Source organism: Camelus bactrianus, chromosome 19 (genome assembly GCF_048773025.1).
Source record: "Camelus bactrianus isolate YW-2024 breed Bactrian camel chromosome 19, ASM4877302v1, whole genome shotgun sequence".
NCBI lineage: Eukaryota > Metazoa > Chordata > Mammalia > Artiodactyla > Camelidae > Camelus > Camelus bactrianus.
Window position 1 is genome coordinate 26,033,364 of NC_133557.1, and position 27,462 is coordinate 26,060,825.

Genomic DNA, 27,462 nt, shown 5'->3' on the forward strand with positions numbered 1-27,462 from the left:
TTAGCTCGGTAAACAACAGCTGCTATTACTATTACCTGATTATTATTTTTAGACTTTGTATAAAACATAATAATGCCTATCTATGGCTTTTAATCCCACAGTGTTAGTGGTGTTTAGACATCAGTTTCACAGTGGGATTCTGAATGTCTTTCCCCCTAGAGTGAATGGTCTTCATCCCCATAACGTTTCCCCTGAAAGCTCTCATTTGGTGAGTAAAATTTACAAGAAGGAAGGGAGATAAGGGATTCATGTGGTGTTTGTCCTTAAAACACTTCTTTAATGTCCACAGTTGCCATGGAATTTGTGTCATTTTTTGCTTGGGTGATTAGATTACGATTCATAAACAATATCCCCTATGTTTAAAAATCTTTAAACAGCCAGTTGGAAGTGGCTTGACGTGGACCACAGTTAATGCCTTGTCTGACGTGTATCTTTCACTGTCGACAGGCTGACAACCTACTGTTTATGCCAGCATCGGACTCCAAGTGGAGACCTGTGTTTTTCTGAATATTCTTTTCTTATTTGAAGTATTTCCTTAGTTTTCTGTTATCCTCTTGTTGGGAGAATTTGCACATATCGACTGTCTCTTGTAACCTTCCCAAACAGGAGTTATTGCTGCCTTTTTAGACTCCTTAACTTCCCCAGTGCTCATCTTCGCTGTCTTCATTCCAAGTTTCAGACAAAAACCGCCAGCTCCCCCCGTTCCATCCTCTGCCTGGGGCAACTGGGGAAAACTGGGTATTTTAAACAGCATTTTTTAAAGACTCTTTTTTTGGGGGGTTGTTTTTTGTTTTGAGGGGAGGGGTAATTATGTTTGTTTATGTACGTATGTATGCTTACAGGTGTTACCAGGGACTGAACCCAGGACCCCATGCATGCTAAGCACGAGCTCTACCACTTAAACTACGCCTGCCCTCACCTCTTAAACGGCATTCTGAAGTTTGGTTTTAACTAAATTATAACTTGCAGATTGAAGGACTAAAACCCCTTTTGCCTGTCGGTGCTTTTGTCTACAGGCTGCTCCTACAGGTGACTCAGCTGATCTGCGCTCTCCAACTAACTCTCTTCTCAACCGAGTCCCAGTGCGTTTTACCTTCCAAAATCTCTCTCAGATTATCTCACTGGTGTCCCCCACCCCTCATTTGGAGGGTGCGTCTACCTGCTTTTCTTTCTGTTAATTTTTTGGGGGGAGGAGGTGATCAGGCTTATTTATTTGTTTTAATGGAGGTACTGGGGGTTGAAGCCAGGACCACATGCGTGATAAACACATGCTGTACTGCTGAGCTAGACCCTCTCCCTCTACCTGCTTTTCTTGCTTCATTCTTGCCCTCCTTCAATGCATCATTCACAGAAATGCCAAAATGTCTTTTGAAAACGCACAGCTGATCATGCTAGCTCCCTGTTTAAAACCTTCCCGTGGATTCCCCACTGTACTTTGAACAAAATGCAAAATTCTTAGCAGGTGGTCTGGCCCCCGCTCCTCCCTGCATCCCCTCCAGCCCCCTCTGCTCACTCTATTTCAGGAAGTCTCCTTCCTTCTGTTTCCTGAACCAGCCAAGCTCAGGGAGTTGCCCTCCCTTTCCTCTGGGCCTCCAGTGTTCCCAGACACCAGCTTGCCTGGCTCCTTCCTGTCAGTGTTCAGCCAAAATGTCCTGTCCTCAGGGAGGCTTCCCTGATCCCCTCTGCTCCCCCGCCCCAGCTACAATAGATTTCCAGGTCACTCCAGCCCATTCCTGGGTGTACTGACTTCGTAGGACACAGCAATATCACAAATCATCTTTTATTTGTTTATTCTAACTTTGTTTTCTCTTTCCCTTCTAGAACAGGGTAGGGCAGGAGCTCTCAGACTCGGCTCTGTTGACATTTGGGGCCGGATAACTTTTTGTGGTGGGCTGTCCTGTGCATCTCAGGGTCTTTGGCTGCATCCCTGGTCTCCGCCCACCAGATGCCAGCTGCATCTTCCTCTGCTCCCCACCCCTGAGTTGTGACAACTGAAACATCTCCAGACGTTGCAGTGTTTCCTAAAAGGCAAAACTGCTCTCTGTTGAGAAGCCCTGGTCTAGAATTTAAATTTAAGAAGTTAAGGTCTTGTCTCACCCCAAACCAGAGCCTGGCACATTATTAGTAGTTAAAGGCTCACATGGAGAAGGAATGAATAAACAGCCCCCATTCATAGTACGTAATGATCCCTACGACACGCAGCTTCCGAGGACCTGGAATTGACTTGACCTGCTCCAGGTAACACCGCCAGCTAGCGTTGGAGCAGGATGCCACTCAGGCTGCTATGAAATCCAAGTTCAGTCTCTTTACTGGAGGCCACATTAATACACAGAGAACACGGTGATAATGCTACCCAGGCGCCTTCCTTGTTGATCACTTCTAGGCGCTGCCGCGAAAGGCCTCAATTCATACTCCTTTCTGTGCCGGAGATACCATCCCAAGCACGTTATTTAGCTGATTTCATCTAATTTTTACACAGTGCAGAGAAATAAAGGTATTTTCACATCGAGCAGTAACATTCCCTTAGAAAATTATCATTGTTCTAAACACCTTGATAGCTTTTTAAAAAAATTCAAGCTTTTGAACAGTTAATGCATTCACATGGTTTGAAAAGTAAGCAATATAAAAAAGGACATCGTGAGAAGTCATGTTCCTGTTTCCATCCAACCCATTACTACCTCCGTGGGTCCCTTTTTATTAGTTTCTTGAGCGTCCTTTCAGAGTTTTCTTTTGTACGTGAAGCACACATAATATTTTCTTGTTCAATCTTTCACTTTAAGGCAAACTCTGGTGTAACATACACCCTCCTAGACACCTTGCTTTCCCCACTCATCCTGGTGTCTTTCCACATTAGAGCAAAGAGAGCTGCTTCCTTCTTTTTTGCAGCTGCAAAACATCCCACTTTGTGATCACACACAAGTTTATTTAACCAGTTCTCTGTTGCTGGATATTTGGGTGGTTTCTTTCTCGTCTGTTATAAACAGTGCTGACATGAATTGCTTCAATGTACAGTATTTTCCTGAACCTATCAGAGAGATAAATCTTCGTATGCTATAGAGTTGCTAGGTCAAAAGGACAATGCTCTTGATAGACACTGAGATGATTTCTTCGAGTAGAAGAGTCCAACTATGTAGGTATGGTATCAGTGGGGTCAAGGGAGATGGAGAATTGATGAGGATCAGTTCGAACAACAGAATGGGAAGGAGGTGGGATTTCCAGGTGGGTGGAAGTCTCATGAACTTAGGGGAGACAGAGAAAGGAGAAAAGGTCAGAGATGGGAGGGAGTGGTGGTGGTGGTGGGGTGGTGATGGGAGGCAGGGTAATGAGCACCACAGATTAAGGAAAAATCTCCAGCAGCAGAGATGGGTGAGGGGCTTCTGGAAACACCTCCATTTCCTCCAGATGCTTGGAGAATTTCCACTACACTGGGGGTAAAATCTAGCATCTCCGCAAGATTGGAGAAATTGAGAACACCTGGTGGTATGTACAACACGTGACCCAGGTTCTATTCATATCCCCATTTTACAGATGAGGAAGGTGAGGTTCAAAGAAGCTGGGCTCACTCCACAGCTGAAATCCACCAAGTGGCAGAGTTGAGATTTGCACTGCCCGTCTGATGTCGGCTCCTGCTTTCTTAAGCACTCGGCCATAACACATCTATTAAAGGCTATTAGACAACAAATAAACAAGTCTTTTTTTAGCATCAAAAAATTAATAAACCTGATAAAAGACGTCCAGGGCTTTTGTTATTGTTACCTATGTCTTCTTGTGTCATTAAAACCAGTCAATTATTACTGTTTATATTTTTTATGTGTCTGAAGGTTAAAGCAACCTACCAGTTTGCCTGAAAACTGTTAACACTTGAGAGATTTCAGGTTAAGCTGGCCGGTGATGTACAGGACAGCCTCGCCTACAAAATGCCCAGTGAATATCTCCAGTGCCTGCATTTCCTGTTTGCAGGAGGCTCCGTCTCTGGAAATGCTCACCTTCTCTGGGTCAGCATTAAATGCCTGTTTTGTTCTTTTCAACTTGCTCAAGTTCGTATTGCTCTGGTCCTGATTTCTTTCGCCTGTTCTTCAAAATTGTGGGTGAGTTCTTCCCTGGTCACAACCCCTTTATCCTGCCACGGGACATCCATTATACCTGAATCAATCTTCACTCTTCTGGTGCCCAGGCCATTTCCTTGTTTTCACTCTAACTTCCAGTAGAACTCTCTGTTTTTTGGTTTTGTTTTGTTTTGTTTTGTTTTTTTAAATGCGCGTGAGAGAACAAATAGGACTCATTATCAGTACAGCACTCAGGTCTGCATCGTAGAATGCTAAAATGCCCTGGCCAGAGAGGAAGAGTGTGGCCACCAGGAAGCTGAGATAATATGCTTGGACTCAGAGCAAGGGGAGGGGTGTGAGTGCGTGCGTGTGTGTGTGTGTGTGTATGTATTGGATTGTTATAAATTTATCTTGGGGATTTGTAGAAAAAGGTATCAAAACAAATGGCCTTACAAGGTATTACTGCCATTCAGGGCAGCACGAAATAGGAAATGAATGGATCTTTATGTATTTTGAAAGTTGTCAGTCTTGTTGGCTCTGGCTCTGATCTCCATTTAGCCAATAACTCAAAGTTCTTCAGTGAGATAAACTGACCTACCAAATCAGAAGGCATGATGGCCGAGGATGGGTTAGCAGGCTATGATCCATGAAATCTGGTTTAAAATCCACAAATTCTGGTTTATGTCTAGTTTTGTAACTTAAAGGTCACATTTGAGCTGCAGATTTGAGTAGGATTTTGCCATGCAGATTTGGAAGGAAGAACATTCTAGGATGGGTTGGTAAACTATAGTCCATGAGCCAAATGGGGCATTCTGTAATAAAGTTTCATTTGAACACAGCCTGCTTTGGTAAATAAAGTTTTATTTGAATGCAGTCACACCCACTTGTTTATGTATTGTCTACAGTTGCTTTCATTCTACAAAGGCACAGATTGTACAGTCCCTAAAGCCCAACATGTTTACTGTCTGACTGTTAACAGAAAAAAAATTTGCCCACCCCTGGTGCTGGGATTAAGAACTTAGGCTGTGAATCAACAGCCTACATTCAGATCTCAGTTCTGCTACTTACTTCTGTGCAGCCGTGGCTGCTCACCTGTACACTGGCAACATGAGCACCTCCGGGCTGATGCGAGAGGGAAGTTCCGTAATCCCAATAGGTGCTGACTCAAGGAGCGTTATTGTAATTCTTGTAAATTAAAGACGTCCAGAGGCTTTCCCAGAGCCTCGATGCCCTGGATTATAATCATACTGGATGTTTTCTGTCCTTATAAAAATTAAACATCAAAAATATCAGAGGAATTTGCACAGCCACCCTTCCTGTTCCAGGAATATAAGACCATAAAATACTTGCAGCATATTTTCAGTGTATTTGATGTTGACTAACAGAGCCATGGTAACTGAGGAAGGGTTCGCTGGTGTGCCGTGGGGCAATGATTTAGGTCTATTCTGAATATCATTTTGGTTCAGGACTGAAAAAAGAAGATATACAGATGAAGTTTCTAGGAGACAAAAAATTGATATAATGTGATCACGATTCACAATGGTCTCGGTAGCACCAAATGGGGAATTGGAAGAAAGAAGAGAATGTTTACCAGGGACTGATGTGGATTCTGGCATCAATTATTAAAGTCTGGGAATGGGGAGACTTGGCCAGACAGCAGTTCCTGGGAAGTAGATCTGGGGCTTCTAGTTGGCCACAAGCTCAATTTGAGCCAGATGTATACAGCTGCCAAGGAAATGATCTTAGGCTGCATTAACAGAATCAGTACATGCCTTGTGGGTCTAAGGAAGGTAAAGGAAGAAAACAATTTAAATGAGCTAGACAGCCCACATTTGGAGAAGGGAGGTTAGTTATGGAGACAAATTACAAATTTGAACGAGGATGTTGCAAAGTTGTGCAGGCTGGGGGGGGGGGGCGCGAGTAGTCAGGTTAATGAGTCATCTGGGAACTGTCTTGGTGAGGAATGACTGACGGGTTTAGGGATGCTTCCCAGGAAAAGAAATGACCACAAGGGAAGAGAGCTTTTTGAAAGCCCAAAAGTTATTCCATGTGGAGGAAGCTGCTTTACTATCTCTATTGCTTTTTCGGCAAACCTTGGGGAGATAAATGCAGTATCTCTTGGACTATCAGCTCAGCCCACAACGGCTCCTCCGTCGCTCCCCTGTGCACCGAGTCCACTGTCTCCGGCAAGATGAGTCTCTGGAAGCCATATTTGTTCTTTGCAGCCCTGCCTGCCTGTTGATAGCCGATCATACAAGGGATGGATGCCTGCTAGAAGCCAGAACAATCCAATCCTTTCTCGGGGGAATGTAGAATTCTCCTTGAGGACTGCCAGGCTGCCTCTCTATGTGACTGGGTCTGCAATGAGTAAATGTGGGACAGCCAGTTGCCACCAAGACAGTGGCGTAGCTGACAAAATCAGTCTACAGAGAGAAATGCAGAGGGGCAGAGGTGGGAGATAGAGGGTCTTGCTTGGCTGGATTATTTTCAGCTTCCCGTTTCTTGGTATTAGTTCTTCCAGAATCTTAACTGCCTTCTTGGACACAGGCCTCATGAGATAGCTTTGTGTCCTTGTAATAGACCCCCCGCTCCCCTTCTGCTTCCACTAGTTCAGCTGAGCTGCTTCACTTGTAATTAAGTGTCTCACCTCCATCGTGCAGCAGGAAGTAGCTCAGTGCATGGAAGGCATCATGGTGGATCCTATTCTGCCTCTGAACGAGCAGCCTCGGAAAGTAAGGATGTTTCTGTTTCTGGGATTATTCAAGCAGAAGCTGAGTGACCCTAGACAATTGGGGGGTACAAGGAGAGCTTGGACTCGAGTTTCAGAAAGACCCGGAACTGACTCTGGGCCCTGCCACTCTCTTGCTGTGAGTCTCTGGGCCATGCTCCTAATCATCACTGAGCCTGCTTCTTCTGCAGGGTGGGGAGAAGAGGCACACCTCACAGAACTGCTGTGAGGATGAAATAACCTGTCAGTTTCCTATTGCCCTGTAAGAAACTGCAACAAACTCAGTGGCTTAAAACAGATCAAATTCATTATCTTGTGGTTCTGGAGGTCAGGAATCCAAAATGTGCCTCCCTGGGCTAAGATCAAGCTGTCAGCTGGGCTGTGTCCCACTGGAGGTTCTAGAGGAGAACCCACTTCCTTGGCTCTTCCAGCTTCTAGAGGCGACGTGCCTTCCGTGACTCACGGCCCCTTCCTCCATCTTCACAGAGCATCACGTCAGTCTCTGGCTTCCATCATCACATCTCCTTGGATACGGACAACCCCCACCCCCCTGCTCCGCCTCCCTCTTTGAATTACAAGGACCCCGTGATTATACTGGACCCACCTGGATAATCAGAGATCCTCTCTCCTTTAAAAATCCTTTACTTCACACCTGCAACATCTCTTCTGCCACGTAAGGGACCCTACTCACAGCTTCCAGGGGTTAGGATGTAGACATCTTTTGGGGGCTGTTACTCTGCCTCCCACGTCTAATGACAGAAAGAGCTGATTTTTATCGAACGCTTTCTATGTGTTAGGCACTATGTGCTAAGTGCTTTTCTGCAGATTATTTTATTTAAGCTTCACCACGGTTCCAGGAGAGACTCAAAAAGGTGAAACAATTTGTCTCAGGCCACCCAGCTAGGAAGCCGCAGCGCCAAGAACCAAGACTTGTCATTTCACTCCAGAGTCCTCTCTCTTAACCACCAGTGAGAAATGGTAAACCCACAGGCCTTCCTTCAGGCAAGCAGAGAGCCTGTGGTGAACCAGAAAGGACTCATGCTGTCTTGTGAGGTCAGTGGCCCCACAGCCCCAGCCCATAGGCGCCAGTTTTCTGGGAGACGCCATGCGTTTAGATGATGCATGTGAAACGTCCCAGTTTTGAAATGTCAGAAACCAACTCAAATGTTTAAAATAACATTGTGCAGCCAAATAATACAGGTTGATCAGTAAACCTCACCCCTACACTATCAACTTAAGATAGCTTCAATAATATACTATATATATATGTACAATATACAATATTGTATATATACTATATGTGAGAGTGTGTGTGTGTATAGTGTATATATATAGTATTTGAAAATACTGGCTCAGCATAGTGACTAACAGTTGGCAGTTACTATATGCCTGGCATGATGCTACATGCTTTACTGTCTTATTTCATTCCTAGTGTGTGGAGGTTTTCTTTGCTTTGAGTTCTTTATTACTGAGGTATAATTGACATACAACATTATATTTGTTTCAGGTATACAATGTAAGGATTCAATATTGTATACGTTGCAAAATGATCACTGCAATAAGTCTAGTTAACACCTGTCTCCTTTCTAGTGTGTGTTCTTAATTAAGAATTTAATCCCCGAGTTGGGAAATTATTTCTACTTTTAATAGTACTCTTATTGGCAAGCGTAAGACTTTCATGAAGGGTCTTAGCGAGCAAAGGTTCAGTTGATCTTGGTTTGCAAACCTGGCCTCCTCGATTTAACTAACCGTGTGATGGTGGGCAAGTTAATGCACCTCTCTGAAGCCATTTCCTCATCAGAAAAGTTTGTTCATAGTTTTCTGGTAGGGTTTCTATGACACTAGGATTGTAGGCGGAAGCACTTGCCAAAGCACCATACAGATACCACGTATGATTCATAGATAATTCACTAAAAGAACTTAATTAGGAGGTAAACCGCACAGAGATGGTGGCCCCCGTTATAAACAGACAGTTTTCATTAGATGTGAAGTTTTCAGCTAGAACTAGTCACATATCAGGTCCCAGGGCTGAAGGGAGACCCCGCGCACACCTTCAACTGTTCTGGAGCAAAGATGGACATTTGCTGGCTGGGAAACAGCTCCAGTTCCGCCTTGAGATGACTATTACCTTCTTGAGTTTCTAACTCATTGAGAAGGTCTGTTTTCTACAGCAGAGACTTCCGTGCCGGAGGTGGCAGCAAAGACAGGGAATCTGGGTGCTAGTTGTAGACTGATCACTAATCACGTGGCCTTAGGACTTTTTCATTTTCTCAACTCAGTTTTCCCACCTGGCAAATGTGGCAAACTGGAAAAAAAAAAATCACGTAATCTATGCTCTATCCTGTTACTTTAAAAAATAGACTAAAAGGAGACAAGAGGATTCTTTGTCAATGGATCTTTTTTTTTTTGTATTTTCTGAAGTTGTCTCTGTTTTGGAGAGTAGAATGGTGGTTACCAGGAGCTGAGGTGGGGAGGGGTGATGGACCAGGAGAGATGTGCAAGGGTGCCAAATTGCAACTAGGAGACAAGTACGTCCCAGTCACCTGATGCACAGCGTCATGATTACAGGCAACAATGCCGTGTTATAAATAACAAACTTGCTAGGAGATTAGATCCTAGTTATTTCTGCCACACAAAAAAAGAAATGATAATTATGTGACTTGATAGAGGTGTTAGCTAACACTACAATGGCAATCATATTGCAATTCTAAATTAATCAACATGTCGTATATCTTCAACATATATAATGTTACATGTCAAACATATTTCAGTTTAAAAAAGTGGTTTCTGTTTTGAAGGCATCTGGACACCAGAAAAAAAATGTAAATGAAACTGTTTTATAACATTTATGTGTTAAAAGTTCAAACAGGTGAAAATAAAGTTTCCCTTCCTCTTTTGGTCATGGTCCTCTAGTTTTCATCTTCAGAGAAAGCCGCAGTTACAGCTTTCTGGTATATTCTTCCAGAGATGTTCTGTGCTAGTGGTTCTCAACTGGGGGGTGATTTTCACCCTACAGGACAGATGGCAATGTCTGGAGACATTTTTGGTGTGACAACAGAGGGATGGGTAACTACTGACCTCTCGGGGGTCTTAACAATGCACAGGACAGCCCCCCATAGCAAAGAATTCTCTGGCCCCAAATGTCAACAGGGCTGAGGTTGAGAAACCTTGCTGTATGAATACATGAGCAAATACAAGTGTGCGTGTGCACATGCACACACACACACTTTGTATATACAAATGGTAGATACATCCCACACTTTCATCTTCTCCTTTTCACTTAACCACAGAGATTGTTCTGTCTGCACAAGCAGATCCTTTCAAGCTGCAGAATCTCTCTCTGTATAAATGATCATTAATTTACTCAGTCTCCTATCGAGAGATATTTAGATTATTTCCAGCATTGCTGTTCGTAACTGCCCACAGGCTAGCGTATCCATCTGATAATTCCTCTAAGTGGGAAAACCGGATCAAGGATTATGCGGCTTTGAAACGCTGGTAGGTGTTACTGAAGCTTCTGCAAGGGCAACTCATTTACATTCTCACCAACGATGGAGAGAGAGAATCCTGCTGGCACCTAACCAACAGAATACAGCCCCTCAGTCTTCCAATTGACTTAGCCTCAACTAATTACACACTTTGAAACAATTGTAATTTCTAACCATTCATTTTTCAACAAATATTTATTCTTTGTGTCAGGCACTGGGGCGGGGTGGGCGGGGAAGAATAAATCTTAGTGTCCACTCTCAAAGGAGCTCCCAGGAGACTAGAGGGATGGTGTGGACAGGAGTGTGATACATTCTATGGGCTTTTGGGGTGCTCAGGGTGGGTCCGATCTTCTAATTTTTCAAGAAATGCTTAGAAACTTAAGAGTTTTATGTGACAGCTCCTCATTTTGAAGTACAGGCAAAAAAAAAAAAAAAGATTTAAAAACATTTTGGGAGACAGAGAAATCAGGTCTGAAGGGCGGATCTAACTTGTGGACTGTTAGCTGTCAACCTCCAATGTTCGACTCTTATGCTTCTCAAGGAGACTAACAGATGCAAACCTTCCCTCCACAGGGACCAAGGCTGTGGTATATATGTTTGCATGCATCCTGATTTCTTCAGGATAAGTGCTCAGAAGTGGAATTGCTCAATGACATAAAAGGTTCCAAGGCATTTGATATACACTGCCAAAGCGGCTCCCAGAAAACACTGCTAACTCACATTTCTACCATCAGTATTTGAGTGCTTTTCCCTGTTCCCTTGCCAACACTGGGTATTAATAATGAAAACATTCTCCTGCCAGTTTCACAGTTAAAAATATTCTCATTGTTATTTTATTATTTATGATATTCTTGGCTAAAATTCAAATACTGACTTTACCAAACGTGGGTGACAATGCAGAGCTGGAATGCTCTGCCACCACTGGTAGGAAAGCAAAAAAGCAGTGCAACCACTTTGGAAAACAGTTTTCCAGTTTCTTAAAATGTTAAACACACCCAATATCTATGACTCAGCCATTCCATATTTAGGTGGTTATCCAAGAGGAAAGGAAATAGGTCCACAGGAAGACTTGTACAAAAATGTTTACAGTGGCTTTGATTGCAATAGCCCCAGACTGAAAATAACCCCACATAAATATCCATCAACAGAGGCATGGATAAACTAATTATGGCTTATCCATTCAGTGGCATACTACTTGGCAATAAAAAGGAATGAACTATTGAGACATGTGATAATATGGATGAATCACAAAGTCATTATGCTCAAAGGTGCTAGTCAAAAAAGAGTTCTATACTCTCTGATTCCATTTAACTCCAAAAACGGAAGTATACACTCACCTATAGTGACAAAAAGCAGATGTGGTTGCCTGGTGATGGCAGGGGGGAGCAGAAAAGTGGGGTTACAAAGGAAATTTGGGAATAAAGGAAATGCTCACTGAACTGTTGGGTGGTGATGGTTTCACAGGATATATACATAGGGCTGAACACAGCAAACTGTACTCTTTGAAAATGTGCAGTTTTGGGGGGAGGGTAACAGCTCAGTGGTAGAGCACATGCTTAGCACGCATGAGGTCCTGAGTTTAATCTTCAGTGCCTCCACTAAAAAATAAAGTGAAAGAAAAAGAGAAAAAAAATTTTTTAATTGCAACTCCCTTTCTCCTCCCAACCCCTCAAAATTTTTTTTAAAGGAAAAAGAAAAAAAATTGTGCAGTATATTGTGTCTCAAGTACATGCCAGTAAGGCTGTTTTTCAAAAAAAAACTCCCCAAATATTACAATACTTATGGTTGTTTTGTTACTATTATTGTTGTTGTTCCCTAAGCAGGGACACCGAGTATGATCAAGCTGGCTATGAACTGCACAACTCTGAGGGTGCAGTTCAAATAGGTTAGGGTGTGAGCATCGCCCCCTAGAGGTGTGCAATGAAGGCAGCAGCCTCACTAGTGAGCTGAATGAACACCATGGCGTTCATTAACAGCCTCTTCTACTTCTTATGAGTGTCGCCTTTTGAAGCCATCTATGGGCTCTCATTGCAGACTCAGGTTCTTGAAAGAGCGTCCGCCGTACAGGAGGCAAAGCTGTTCTCCACCTCTGCGTCTGGAGCTCTGTTTTGCTGCTGCTGAACCAGAGACATTTACTCCTGATCTGATAACTCTGCCCTGTGAACTCCTTTCTTGGCACCTAGGAGCATGGCGTCAGCGCCTGTTATTTTAGCAAACAGGTCTGTCCAGCAACTGGTATTTGTAACCTTCCTTGTGATTGGTTTGATCAAATCTACTGTCGCTGAAGTCAGGGTGCCACTGGCTTATAGGTCAAGTGCACTGAGCTTCGATGGGCATTCTGAAGTGGTTACCAAAAAACCGGCTCTTGCTAGAATAACTGTCAAGAGTGCTGCTTCTTTTCTCTTCTTTCATTTTAATTTCAATTACAGTGATCGGCCTCGTTGATCTTGGTACCATTAGCCTTGTTTTTCTCATAGGACACTAACTTTAGAAGTGAAGAATCTTATTCAGGATCACATGCAGAGGAGGTGAGGAAGCTGAGCTTTGTAATCATACTGGTTAGACTCCAAATCTCAAACTGTCTCCCATTTATACCCTGGGTTTCAATCAGTTGCTTAGGAGTCTGTCTTCCTTTATCTTAAAAGACAAAAATAGAAACATGCTTCATCTTTGAACCCTGATAACAAACCTAAGGTCTTGTGCACAATAGGTCTTGAGATGGAGTGGGCCTGAAGAGGGAAAGTAACAGTTTGTGTGGGGTGCGGTGAGGGGGGTTTCCTAAAAATGTTTTCATTTCGGTCCCACACACCAACATCTCATGGATAAAACGTAGTGAGACAACAAGCACCTTTGACCCCACAGGCCTCCAGTGGTCAGATCTTGCGTGATAACAGCAGGAGTGGAGCTTCTCAGCCTCAGCCCTGCTGAGCTTCAGGGCAGATACTTCTCTGCGGTGGGAGCTGTCCTGTGCATGGTAGGATGCTTACAGCACCCCTGGCCGCTCCCCGCTAGATGCTCTGTCGTGAGTACCAAAATTGTCTCCAGACTTTGCCAAACGTCCTCTGGGTGGTGGGGGAGGAGACTGTCCCCAGTAAAGAACCATTGGTCTGTGATTAATAAAGGCTTCAATGATTTTTCAGAGCTCCAACGAAGTCTCTTTAGATTACAGGGCCGGTAAAAACTCGGGGCATTTCCCTCTCTTTCTCTCTCTCCTCCCTCACCAGCAGAACTTCCTAGTGGAAGCTGAATGTTTGATTAGCATACTCAGAAGCCCGAGAAATGTTTACTTAAGCATATGGTTGACTCAGAGAAATCATCTGTATCATCCTTTTCTCATTACAGATGACACTTACTGAACTCCGACTATCTGCCAATCTCAATGCTAAGTCCCTTAATGCGTGTTATCTCATTTAATACTCACAGCTTTTAAAAATAGGCATAAACATGATCCCCATCTTACCGATGAGGAAAGAGAGATTGAGGGAGATGAAATAACTTCTTCAAAGTCACTCAGAAGAATGGGTGCAGCTGGACTCTGCACCCAAACCTGTTTTATGCTGGGGTTCGCTCACCGTACTGATTTCCAAAATTATACTCATTCACTGTAGGGCATTAAAAAACCCCAAAATGAAAGGAAAATAAAATCACTGCTAATCTCATCATCTAGCAAACTGCTGTGCCGACATTTTGTTGTGAATCTGTCCAGCCTTTTTTCTCCGTATTTAAGAGCATATGTACTTTAGAAAAGGTGGAACCTGTTTAATATTTTGCTTTTCCAACATGATGTTCAGTATTCTCCACCAGCCTCCTTTAAAAGGCCTGCAGCATATTCCAGTGGGGAAAGTGTAAACAATCTCCAGTGTTAAAGACATTCGGTCGTATTTTTTTCTCCTTCCTTTTCCCCTTCTGTCCTTCCTTCCTTTCTCTTCTTCCTTCCTTCCATAAATTCTGGGCAGTTGAATCCTGGAGTAGTGGTTGTCGTGTTATTAAGGTTCTTGATGCATGCTGTCAAACTGCACTCTCCCCTCGGGCTGTGCTGGTTTACAGTTTACCTGCACTATGTGGTGGATTTATTTGTTTCTTCCAAGAAACTCGGGACTTTCAACTTAAAACATACACACACACACACACACACACACACACACACACACACACACTTGCAGATATCAAAGAGGAAATTGCATTTGGTTTTTATTTGCATTTCTTTGACTACTAGTAAGTTTGAAATTTTTTTATGAACATATGAGAAATGTCTGCACTTAAAAAAGACACAGTGGGGCAGCAGTGGTGAAAGGCAGATTCTGTGAAATATGAGTAATATTCAGACCACTTTCAAAGAAAAAAAGTCTTACAGACTCAAAGTGTTAACATATACATTTAATTACACAACATAAGTGCACAGCAACGTAAGAGAAGGCTTACTATGCTCCTTACGCTGACACCAGTTCTTAAGATCAAAGCAAGTTGACAGATTAATACAAACAAAACTATGAAAACTGTTAAACCAAAATCAGCCACAAGAACTTAATATGGTGGTTGAAACAACTGCACAGAAATGAAATCTGGAAATCTCGGCAGACAGCGTGGACTCCTAGTCGCAGGCACTTTCTGACCCGCGGTGACTCAGCCCGCCCACCACTTTTCTCCTTTGGAACCAGAGAGAGAAACAAAGCCATCCAGGGGAACAAATGCACCCTTTACACATTCAGCCTGATTCTCTTTTCTTCCCATTCACTCCACAAATAAAGTAATATAACTCCAGGGTGAGTGATTATCAACCCAAGTGCAGGAGCAAGCGGGATGCTCAGCTGAACATGGAAAGATTGTTCTTAGATGATTTGCAAAAGGAAACATGAAATGTAACTATTTTCATACAGGCAACTCCAAAACCTCACTTTGCTAAACTTTGTAAGCATAGAGCAAGCATCAGAGAGAGCAAGTCAGAGCCACAACTTTCTCATCTGTAAAATGGAACAATAGGATTCGAGTCGGTTGAGTGAGAATAATGCAGGCAGGCTGCTCAAAACATGCCAACATGTTCTCAGTTCCTCAGTTGGTTTCTGAGGGATTTAAAAATGACTCAGACTATGTTGTCTTTATAGGAGAGAGGCTGCATTCCAAATTGGGACCATGAGTTATTAAAAAAAAAAAAAAAGTCCCCAAAGCAAAAATACACATCACAAGGTCCCCACTTTGCCCCAACGTAGCCTGGGAGTAGCTTGCAGGTCCTGCACCAGGATTTGTGTCCATTTTTATGGTACAGCCCAATTCAAGCACAGAATGCTCCTTCGTCTCCCTGATCAAACAGTTGGATGCATTCTGAGTGATGTTCTGAGTGAGAGAATCATTGGCTTCTACGCAGCACAAACACCAGGAAGCTGATTCACAACTTTCTGTGTGGGGTCTGACTCCTACAGAAGGCTCCCCGCAGATCTCTGCTCTCCCTCCTGCCATAGGACTCCAGGAAAGCGGCGAGTCAGCCTCCTCCTGCCAGCAACCTCCTGGGAAAATAAAACCAGCCTCCCTGGAGGCTAGCTAGCTGGAGTTAATTTTTACATGCACATTTTGTTGACGTTTCCTGCGTGTCTCTAGAAAATATAAAAGAAATCATCTCCCTTTCTGTAGTCGCAGGAGCAGGTGAGGACACATTTAATGCTTGCAGGTTTCCCTGCGGGCCCCCAGGCCCCCTGCTCAGGTTTCCCTAATGCTGTGACGCATGGAGTCTCACGCTCACAGTGAAACCCTGCTGGTTCCTCCAAACCTTTCTAACAAAGACTTTGATAGCTTGACTGTATTATTATTGTTGTTGCTGTTGTTGTTACTTGGGGTCCAATTTTCATATAATAAATTGAAAAGATTTTTAGTACAGTTTTATGAAGTTTGACAAATGTCTACCACCTTGTAACCACTGCCCAAAATGAAACAGAACTTTCCAGGGCCCCAGTACACTCTCTCATGCTTCTTCCCAGTAACAACCCGCCCACCTCTGTGGTTTTGATTTTCTGTCCTCACAGCTCAGGTTTGCTCAGTAGAGCTTCTTGTAAACAGAGCCAGACAAAACGTACGCTTTTGTGTCCGGCTTCTTTCAGTATTACAGCGCTTCTGCGACTCACTCATGCGGCTGTGTGCCTCCTTAGTTTGTTTTTAAATTGCTCCTGGGTCATAGTGCATTGTGTGAATGTACAGTTCTCTGTGTACCCACTTATCTGCTGATGGACATTTATTACTTCTTTTCCAGTTTTTGGCTGCTATGAATAAAGCTGCCATGGATGCATCCATCTAACTCTTTTTGGAGACATGCACGTTTATTTCTCTTGGATAAATACCCAGGAATGGAATTGGGTTTTAGAGTAGATGTATGCTTAATGTATACATAAGAAACTGCCAACTGTTCTCCCAAGTGGGGAACTTACTTGGTTTTGAGATTCCTGGTTAAACTGTGTGCCCCATTACCTGCCCCTCAGTAACACAAGAGCTTGTATTTTCCTTTGTCTGGGTAGAATGATTGCAAAACAAAAAATGGCTGTATCTCTTTACCCCTCCTTACATTCATACCCTTTGCAATATCATCTCTGCAATGCCATCCATCCAGAGGTGGAGTCCACACAGACACAGAAAACAAACTTACGGTTACCAAGGGGAAAGGGAAGAGGAATAAATTAGGAGTTTGGGATTGGCAGACACAAACTACTATATATAAAATAGGTAAACAACAAGGTCCTACTATATGGCACAGGGAACTATATTCAGTATCTTACAATAAACTATAATGGAAAAGAATCTGAAAAAGAATATATATGCAATATGTGTGTGTATGTAGGTATAACTGAATCACTACACCAGAAACAAACACAACATTTTTAAAGCAACTATATTTCAATTAAAAAAAAAAAAGAGGTGAAGTCTATTTGCCACTTCTTGAATATCAGATTTGTTGCTCTGACCAACAAAATGCAGTGGAAGTAACAGTATGCCATTTCCCAGTCTATACCTCAAGAGGTCTCATCTCTTCTGTGCATACTTGGAACCTTGCTACTGCCATATGCACAGACCTGGCGTGGCCTGCTGGAGGATGGCAGATCACACGCATCAGGGCTCAGGTGTCTCCATGGAAGCCATCATGGACCAGCCTACAGCCAGCCTGCCTCCTAACATGAGAGAGAACCCACTTTGCATTGGGAGGGACCACCTACTGAACCCACAGCTGACTATAGAAGCCTGAGTGAGTTCAACTTTGAAAAGAAGAACCACTTGACAGAAGCCATAGACTCATTAACAACAAAAAATGCTTATTACTTTAAGTTATTGCATTTTGGGGTGATATGTTACACAGCCATGCCTGACCAACACATTTCTATTAGGACAGACCTTCACCTCTTCCTCTACCACTTACTACTTGCATAAACGTGGTCAACTTAGTTAACACCTCTGAACCTTAAGATACTTCATCTGTAAAATGAGTATTGTAATGAATTGTTTTGAAGATTAGATGAGTAACTGAAATGAAAGAACTTAACAGTGCCCAGCAGACAGTAAGTACTCAATGAATTCTTGCTACAGTAATAACGATAATTCTTTTAAAAAATCACCACATGCTCTTTTTGCCACAACACATTTTCTTGTAGCTGAATATTCTGTGATTTTAGAAATGGAAGGGTCTGGACATTCTGAAGATTTGTCCTTCCAGGTTGGAATATGAGCTCTTTTTTTTTTTTTTTTTAACCAGACATTTCACAGTTACACGATATAGCTGAGCTATTTGTTTTCATTGATTGAGAAAAACATAATGGAAAATGCAGAATTGTAAATTCTCAAGCACTTTTACAAGTGGATTTGTATTTTGGGAAATTACAATAGCATTGCCAATACATTGAAAAGCTAGTGGTACATGAGAAACGAGATGATGTATTTAGTTGACAGACACTATTTTGTATATATACCAAATCATGGGATCTTTATACTAATTTCTATCTTGTGAGTCCATCAACTTTGGCCACCACTGGGGACTGTGGCCAGGTTTTCCTAGATTGGAAACTACTGATCAAGGGCAATAGTGGCCTGTAATACAAGGCCCTGGGTGGCCCAAGCTTTCTTCAGGTTGCTTACTTTTGATCCTTCTTAGGTCTCTGTATTCATTTCTATATTCATTCATGTCTCCCACTTACCATCTTGTTCCATCCACGCTAGCCTTCTGGCTGTTTCTCAACCACCCAAAATTAGTTCTTTGCTTTGCTGTCCCCTTGCCTGGGAAGCTTGTTTTCCAAGTCTTTAGAAAGACAGCTCATCCTTTTATACAGACTGATGCTCAAATATCATCTCCCTAAAGAGGCCTTACTTCCAAGCTAAGTACAGAGACCTCCTTCCACTCGTTCTTCTGTTTCCTCTGGTTTTGCCTCCTTCGTGCACTTCTCCAGTATTATTTCAGTGGCGTATCTTCTCTGTCTTTTTCTTGATGATTTCACCCTGCTCCACAATGAGCCTCAGGAGAAAAGTCAAGCACCGTTTAATACCTGACATGTAGTGGTGCTTAGTAGATTTTAATTTAACAGCTTAATCTTGTTTTACAGATGAGGACCCTGAGGTCCAGAGAGGAAGAAGACAGTTATATCACCTGAAAGTGATTAAAATTGAGGCCTCTAAATCTCTCGGTAATGCCTGCTCATACTGTCACCCAGCCTCATTCAACCTGAATTAGTAAGGATTCAGTGTAGATGCAAGACAAGCGATAGTTTTAATGATTTAAATGTAGTAGAAAAATACTGTTCTTTCATAAAGAATTTTGAAGGTAAGCAGTTGTTCTGGGTTCTGGGTAACCCTGAGATACCCAGATACCCGTATCACAAAATGTCTATATTTTGTGGCTTAAAAGAATTTTTTTTTTCATTATTCTGAGGTTGTCCAGGCTTAGCTGGACAGTGTTCCTGCTCCATCATGTCAGCTGGGGCTTCAGCCACTGAATACAGAGTTGGAAGGAGATGTGCAATAATATCATGTATTATTTCCACCATGCAAGTAACCTCGAGAGCAAGGGTAAAACGTAGGAAAAGCATTAGAAAAGTGATCTTTGAGTGTTTGTTTTCTTTTTTTAAGTTATATATATACACGTGTGTGTATTATATAAAACACATATATTGTTGTAAAATACACATTAAAAGTGTACCACTTTGGCCATTTTTAAGTCTATAAATCAGTGGCATTAAGTACATTTATAATTGCATAACCATCGCCACTGTTTCCAGAACTTTTTCATCATCTCAGACAGAAACTCTGTCCCCATCAACTAGTAACTCCCACCCCCTGCCCCCAGTCCCTGGGAACCTCTGTTCTTTCTCTCTCTGTGAATGTACCTATTCTAGGTACCTCCTAAAAGTGGAATCATATAATACTTGTCCTTTTGTGTCTAGTTTATTTCATGTAGCTCATCCTTTCTGTTTGATATCATTTATTAAATTGTAAGTTTGTAGAACTTAATTTTTTCAAAGGCTATATTTAACAACCAGCTTATGAGTTTCCTGAGAATGTCAACCATCCGCTCTCATGCTCCAGTAGAGACTGGCTGCCCCACAGCCCTGGGCCAGCCCGTGGTCCAGCTGCCATGGACCCAGAACTCCAGCGCAGGACGCTCAACCCTACCACCCTGCTCTTCGTCACTGGCCCCAGAGGACGTCCTGACCCCATTCTGTTCCATCTTCAGTGACCTCATCACAAACCATGGATGGCAGAATCCACGTATCCCAACCCTCCTTTAGAATGTGGCTGAAGAACACGTGGGAACACTGAGGGTGCTGCATGTAGCAAGGCCAACCCTCACCGACTCACGTTAGGCCAAATACATACTAACTCCCCAAAGCCATTATGCATTTTTAAGGCAAGAATATTGAGAAATTGAGAAAATGACTCGTTCTTGAAATTGCAATGTCATATAAGATTTTCCATCACTTAGAAATTGAAGTTTCTCACCAGGAAACTCTTTGCTCATCAGTCATTCACCTAAACCTAACTAGTCTGGGGGAGAAGTCTTTTAATACACACAGACTGTGCATCCACCCTAGTGTTATAAATCTTTGAACAGAAGATGAGGACACAACTCACATATTACACTTTAATTTTTTTCCCCCATTTTCTTTGCAAAGGTTCAGCCACTTTCCTCATAGGAACACAACTTTATAGTGAAATGAGTCAGTCAGTGACTGTGACAATGAGATCAGGAGGGACGGACAACCTGTAAGACAGCAAAGGACGGAGGACACCCTGCACAGGGGCTGGAGCTCAGACTGGGCACCCACTCAGCACAGATCTTAAGATCAGTGGGGGATTCTTATCCGTGGACTCCAGGCAGGTTTCCCAGCCCCTCTGAGCCTCCCTCGGTCATCGTCCCAAGGTCATCTGGGGTAAGTGGCGGCCACGCCAGCCTCTCACCGGTTTTCCCTCTGCCCCAAGCCACACATGCTCCTTGCTGGTCCTTAACACAACCACACGCTCCTGCCACGGGGCCTTTGCCCTCGAGGTGCCCTCGGCGGACACTCTTGCCCCAGATACAGGCGAAGCTCATTCTCTCACTTCATTCAGTCTTGGTTGAGATGCCACCTCTTCACCCAGGAATTTCTTGACCACTTCGTCTGAGAGAGCACCTCTCTCCACCAAAATCACTCTCTCCCCCTTTCCTGCTCTATTTTCTCCATAGTAATTTTCTCTGTGATGGGCCAGGATGTAGTCGTTTTGTTTTTAACAGACTTATTGAGATATAACTCACATACCATATAATTCATCCATTTAAAGTGTACAATTTAATGGTTTTTAGTATATTCATAGCCTTGGGCAACCATCACCACAGTCAATTTTAGAACATTCTCATCGTCTCAAAAAGAAACCCAGTACCCTTTAGGTATCATTCCTTATTACCCCCTTTCTCAGCCCTAAGCAACCACTCGTCTACTTTTTGTCTTAGACTTGCCTATTATGGACGTTTCCTATACATAGAATCATGTAATATGTGGTCTTTTGTGACTGGCTTCTTTCACTTAGAATGGTGTTTTCAAGGTCCACCCATGGCGTAGCGTGTGCTGGTACTTCACTCCTTTGTACGGCCTAATAATACTCGATTGCACACTCCCACTTAATTCTCACAACTGCAAACAAATCTATGAACTCACATCAAGGCCGCAGAGACAAGGAGGTCAGCCCACGATAAGCAAGGCCACTTTCGAGCGCTCCACCCCCTCATCATCCGATGCTGGGACAGAGCGGCCTTAAAGCGGGGAGACGTGAACGCCTACAAGCACGCTGGCACGGACGGGCTCCTCGCGCTCATTTCCTAGTCCAGCTCCGAGGATCTTCAACCTTGCACACGTATAAAAAGGAGCCCAGAGCTGCATGTGCCAGGCCCTACGCACACCACGGGAGACCTAGGCAAGGGATTTTCAAGCGTAACTTGGCTAATGTGATTTTAGGTTAATCTTGACTCCTCAAAAGTATCTTCCACCCCACATCCTGCCTCCGAAATGATGCCTCTTCACTGTCCTTCCAGAAATGCGCTGGTGCTGGAGATTGAACCCAGGACCTAATTGCACGCTAAGTACGAACTATATCCCTCCTACCAAGTCTTTCATTTGTAAACGATATGGCACCTGCCGGTCACACTGATAAGTGAACTGGCAAGTCTCACGTGACGCACACACAGGTACCAGCAGACCTTCCCAGCACTTTCCCAAAGAATTACAGAGGAACGGCCACAAGGACGGATACCACTCCCTGAACTCAAAAGGCCCTTTTGCTGTGTAGGATGTGTTCATTTCTTTCAAAAAGTCCTGCTAGCTCGTGCCCTGTGCTGGGCACTGTTCAAGGCATAGGGGAAGTGCAGTCAGTGATTCAAAGCAGGTACATGCTTCAGGGAGTTTACAGACTGATGGAGAAACCAGGCAAGAAACGACTAAATGTGATTTATAATATAGTATCCAGTGGTGACCAACACTGTGAGGGGCAGAACACAGGGTGTAAAGGAACAGGGGGTGACAGGAGGAATACGCTATTTCAGCTGGTGGGACCAGGGAAGATCTCGCTGCAGAGATGTCATCAGCGCCGAGGCTGTGATGAGGATGTCTACAGCAAGTGCAAAGGCCCGGAGGAGGAACAAGAGTGGTGTGCAAGGACCAGCGTGCAGGCCAGTGCTTGCAGCAAAGGGGTCAAAGGGAGGCGGGAGACACAAAGGATCAAGTTGGAGAGGACCCAAGGGCCAGACTGTGTAAGACATCGTAAGCCACAATAAGGACTTCGGGTTTTATTTTAGGTTTTATTTGGATGGAAGTCACTGGAGGGGTGATTATATGGTACTTCCCTTAATCCTTACAGAAAATATTATCTTACTTAATCCTTATAATAATACAGTGGGGGTAAACATTGTTATCCTCACTGGATGTCAGAAAAGTGAGGCTCAGAGAGAGAAAAATAACGCGTTCAGGGTCACACACATGGTAAACAGTAGAGTAAGGATTTGATTCCAGATAGCATGACCAACCAGCCCAGTTTTGCACTGAAAACCCTGCATCTTGGTCAACCTCGCAGTCCAAGGCAGAGCGCAATGGCTGGTCACTCTAATTTCAGGTTTCTTTGCCTCCAAATCCCATTTGCAGTAATAATTTCAGAACCCTGGAAGAAAAGGACCCGAATTTCAGGGGCTGTAAGCTTCCTTTCTGAATTCTGCCAAGGAGGGGAAAATATGTTATATTAACTGTCTCCTCAAAAGAGTCTCATCAGGAGCTTGGCCGCTCAGAGAGAAGGGGGCTCCGTCTCTATAGTGACCATCTGATGTATCACACCAACTGGGATGCTCTTAAGAGTGAAAGGGATGTTATTAACAGGCACATGGAAACTGCAAGCATTAGCCAGGGCAGTGCTAGGCAGGTCAGGCCGGAAAATCACCCAATCTTTATCTGACTGCAGAATCTGTAGGGTGGATCTCCTCGGCAAGGCTCCAGCCCTTGTGTGTGTTTCTCTTCGGCCTTTAAGCTCCAGAAACTCTGATCAAAGTGTTTTTCTGATAAAAAGCTCGAAGGCCTTTTAGAAGAATCGGTTGAGACACACGGGCCTCGGCTCTGTCCCATGTTACAGTTTTCAAGCTTCAATGGTCACAAGGATAAGATCTCTTCCTTAAGTCACCATGGATGCAGTTTGATTCTTTTGAAAGCCCTGGAGTTTCCCAGGTCAAAAAGAACAGGCAGAAGTAAAACAGAAATAGTAGCTACTATTTCCTGAGCGTCAGTTACATGTCAGGCACTGTTCTACATCATTTAAGCATCGGAACATTTCTTGGAGGTGGCTGCCAGTAGCCCCATTTTACAGATGAAGGCTCTTAGGCTCAGAGTAATTAAGGAACACACCCAAGGTCACACAGCCTGTAAGAGGTAGGCAGAAGAATCTGAATTTGGAAACATCTGACAGCAAATCCTGGCTTTTCATCCGCAGGCCTCTTTCTTGTGTGGAAATCTTTGCTCTATATCCCCTGCAACCCTTGGGCTAATTGGTGTCTCCACAGGAATCCTTAACCCAGTGTCTGTGGGTCTTCCCAAGTGATACTTGGATAAAATTCAGGATAAACAAACAAACACATAAACACTAACCCGAGTGTTGTTACTATTTTTTCTCCTTTTGAAAATGAGTAAAAATGAGCAGTCCTTGAAACTTTGTCAGCAATGGAAACCAGACATTTTCATATCACATCAGATAATCTGAAATATCTTTTATGGTTATTGCCACTTCAAAATTACAGTTGTTAGCAGACTTCCCATTGGATCTTGTCATTTATTGAGTTAATAAAAAAAGTACATCTATTATAGTATTATACATCTGTTTAAATTTTTTTCAGTAACTGTATTTTAATATAATTGGTTTTCTTTGCAAGCCTATGCATTTTTTGTACATTTAAAAACAATTCTGAGAAAGGCATCACAGGCTACCCCAGACCCCAACAGGGTCCATGACATAAAAGCCATAAAAGCAAAGAGCTGGGAAGTGGGTCATTTGTTTAATAAATGATTCACTCTTTGGGCACAAAATTTTACATAATTTCTTTACAGTGTTACCAACACTTGCACATTTAAGAGGTAGGGAGACTCTTAATGGAAGTATCTCATTCATTTATGCATTCCTTAAAGAAACAACGGGCACCTACTGTGTACCAAGCCCTGCGAGCGCATGGGAGACGGGACAGACCAGAACTCTGCTTTCACAGAGAGCTGACCTTGTAAAGGGTCAAGACAACAATAAAACAATCATCACACGTATAATTAGGTAACACAAGGGTGACAGGGCCTGGGGTGGGGTGTACTGAGAATTCCCTGAACAAACACTGCTTGGCTGAGATCTGAGGGGTGGGCAGGCATGAAATGGGCAAAGAGGAGGGTGAAAAGCGAGCTGGAGTTGACTTACACAAGCTCACTAGAGCCGACAGATCCGCTTTCAGGGATTTTGTGATCTGGCTGTTAAACACAGCCATTATCCAAACTTAAGCTATAAAACTTAACAATTAAATGAATTATAGTTAAAACAAAGAAAAGAAATACCTCTAGCACTGCTCTAGAAGTTATACCCCGCGCGGCCCACTGTATTCCTACGTCACTCAGCGATGGCAGCGGTTAACGCTACTCATTTCAAATGTCCCCTTTCCACCGAGAACCCCCTGAAACCCACCCCACTCCCATCACTTCCTGTTTCACTCTCCGGCTTACCTTACTTTCCCCCATAATTTTCATCACCTTCTAACGTGCTGTATAACTGGATTATTCATTTCCTGTCTCTACCACTCTAAGGTTAAAATCCATGAGGGTGAGGATTTTTTTTTTTCCCTGTTACCTTCCTTGCCTGGTCTCTAGTTCTAAAATGGTCCTGGTCTAGAGGAATCTAACACAAATATTTATTGGACAAATGGATGATGGGATCTGAATGCTTGTTACGAGTTGACTGACAATTTCAGAGTCTTGTTTCCTTAACCCCTGTCCCTTCCTGGCTGACTTGAACTTGAATCCCAACTCTTCATCACCAAAAAACTAAAGATACAGATCCAAAATGCTTTACAGAATTTTGAAGGGGAAAAAAAGAAAAGTCAGAAATGTGACCAAATGGCTCCTAATGTCAACTGCTCTTTGACATCAGTTGTGCAGGTCCTTAGCTGGAAGGACAGTAAGGACAGGAGTCCTAGGACAGCCTGCCGGGGTTCAAATCCCCGCCATGCTGTTGGCTTTGCAACCTGGGGGAGTGAATTAACCTCCTCCAGCCTCAGTCTGCTCATTTGCCAAATGGGGAAAATGATATTATAGTCAACCACTCCAAGAAGCCACCGAAATGCAACCTTATGAGCCAGGAAGAAAGAAAAAAAAAATTGTTCTGAATTATGAAACAACCCACTGACTCTAAGACTTACACGAATTTTAGAAATGTTTTAAGTAGCGTTGCCACATAAAATACAGGAAGTCCAGTTAAATTTGAATTTCACATAAAAAACTGAAGGATGTTTTAGGATCAGTTTATCTCATTTGGGGGTATCCGACTTGGGACATCTCTAGACTAAAAAATTATTCACTGTGTATCTAGATTTTAAATTTAATTGGGATGCTGCATTTTATTTGCTTACTCTGATAACTCTATTTATAAAGACCAAAAATGTGTCTATGTCCTAGGCTCAGTGGAACATGGTAGTGTATGTCTCATTAGAAGGTGTGGGTTGAATGGGTTAATGTAGGAAAAATGTTAGATCAGCACCTGGCACATAGTAGGCCCTCCGTAAATGTTAGGCGTCATTATAAGATACCTCCTACCAGTTCAACAGACTCGTTTCCACTCACCTGTAGGTCCTGGAGGCTCCCTGTTCCATCCCCAGGCCTTGGCGCAGATCTTCTTACCCTTAAAGAATCCAATGTATTTATTCAGTGAAAGGAGACTTTTTTTCCTCAATGAATGGGGGAAAAAAACAACTTAAAAAAATTTAATGAATGGAGAGCTTTCTCTTTGTTTTTCACCTTTTTGTACTGATTCACCCATGGTCTCAATCCTTTGAATGCCTTGAGGGTGGGGCGGGGAGTGCAGTCTTGTTTCAAATCTTCTCTGAAGGCCGGGAAGAGAATACTTTTCGATGTGCCCCTGCACTGAGCCCCTCTCCTCAAGGGTACCTCCTCTTCTCCAGGACCTTCCAGCAGCTCCCTCTGAGAGCTCAGGTGTCTGCTGCCAGGTACACCCCCATCCTACTGGTGAAACTGCTTAATTAGCCTAACTGAAGGCAGCCTGGGAAGGGGTATTAACCCTGTATTTCCCATGCCCACCGCAGGCTCCCAGAGTCCTCTGTGGCCCCTTTTTGCCAAGTTCTCTTGCTGTGGCCAGAACATACTACAGTTTGTCCAGAGTCTCTTTCAAAACAACAATAACGGGGAGGGTATAGCTCAGCGGTAGAGCACACGCTTAGCATGCACAAGGTCCTGGGTTCAATCCCCAGGACCTCCATTAAATAACAAGTAAGTAATTAAACCTAACTACCTCCACCCCCAAGGGAAAAAACTAAAAATTAAAAACTAATTTAAAAATAAATAAATAAAACTTAAAAAAAAATTCCTGGGAAATAAAAACAGAATCTAGGTAATAAAGTCTAACCTTCTTTTTCCTTTTCCTTGGCGCTTGGTCTCGTCTCACTCGCTCGCCGGCGGCCGCTGCAGACAACCTGCACCTGGCACTTCAGACCTGCGTTCCTAGCGCCAAACGGCCGTGCACGACACTTCCGCCGGGAGGGCCGTGTGCAGAAGCGCCGTTTACGACACTTGGACCCCCAGCGCTGTGAGCAGGACAACTGCGCCTGCTCCCCAGCGAGCTCCGCCCCAGCGAGCTCCGCCCCAGCGAGCTCCGCCCCAGCGAGCTCCGCCCCAGCGAGCTCCGCCCCAGCGAGCTCCGCCCCAGCGAGCTCCGCCCCAGCGAGCTCCGCCCCAGCGAGCTCCGCCCCAGCGAGCTCCGCCCCAGCGAGCTCCGCCCCAGCCCCGCTAACCCTATAAATTCGACCCCGGGGACCACATGTGTTCTAGATCGAGAATTTGGGCCTGTTCTTTCATCAGAGAATGAAGCTTTCCTTTGCTTCTGGACCAAACTCGGTCTTGCTCAATTGGCTCGAAGGATACCAGGCGGGAGGGCTCTTGCTGGGGCCTGACTCAAAAGGTGGGTGACGGAT

The 27,462-nt window shown here is 43.7% G+C and overlaps 1 long non-coding RNA gene across 1 annotated transcript; it reads right to left on the reverse strand.

Annotated features, from left to right (window-relative positions):
* Window positions 1-21,412: 21,412 nt before the first annotated feature.
* On the reverse strand, window positions 21,413-27,145 carry LOC123617924 (uncharacterized). The gene is made up of 3 exons (XR_006726220.2): window positions 26,898-27,145; window positions 26,099-26,156; window positions 21,413-22,907 (listed from the first exon to the last, which is right to left on the reverse strand). It is a non-coding gene; the product is annotated as an uncharacterized LOC123617924 (long non-coding RNA).
* Window positions 27,146-27,462: the final 317 nt, after the last annotated feature.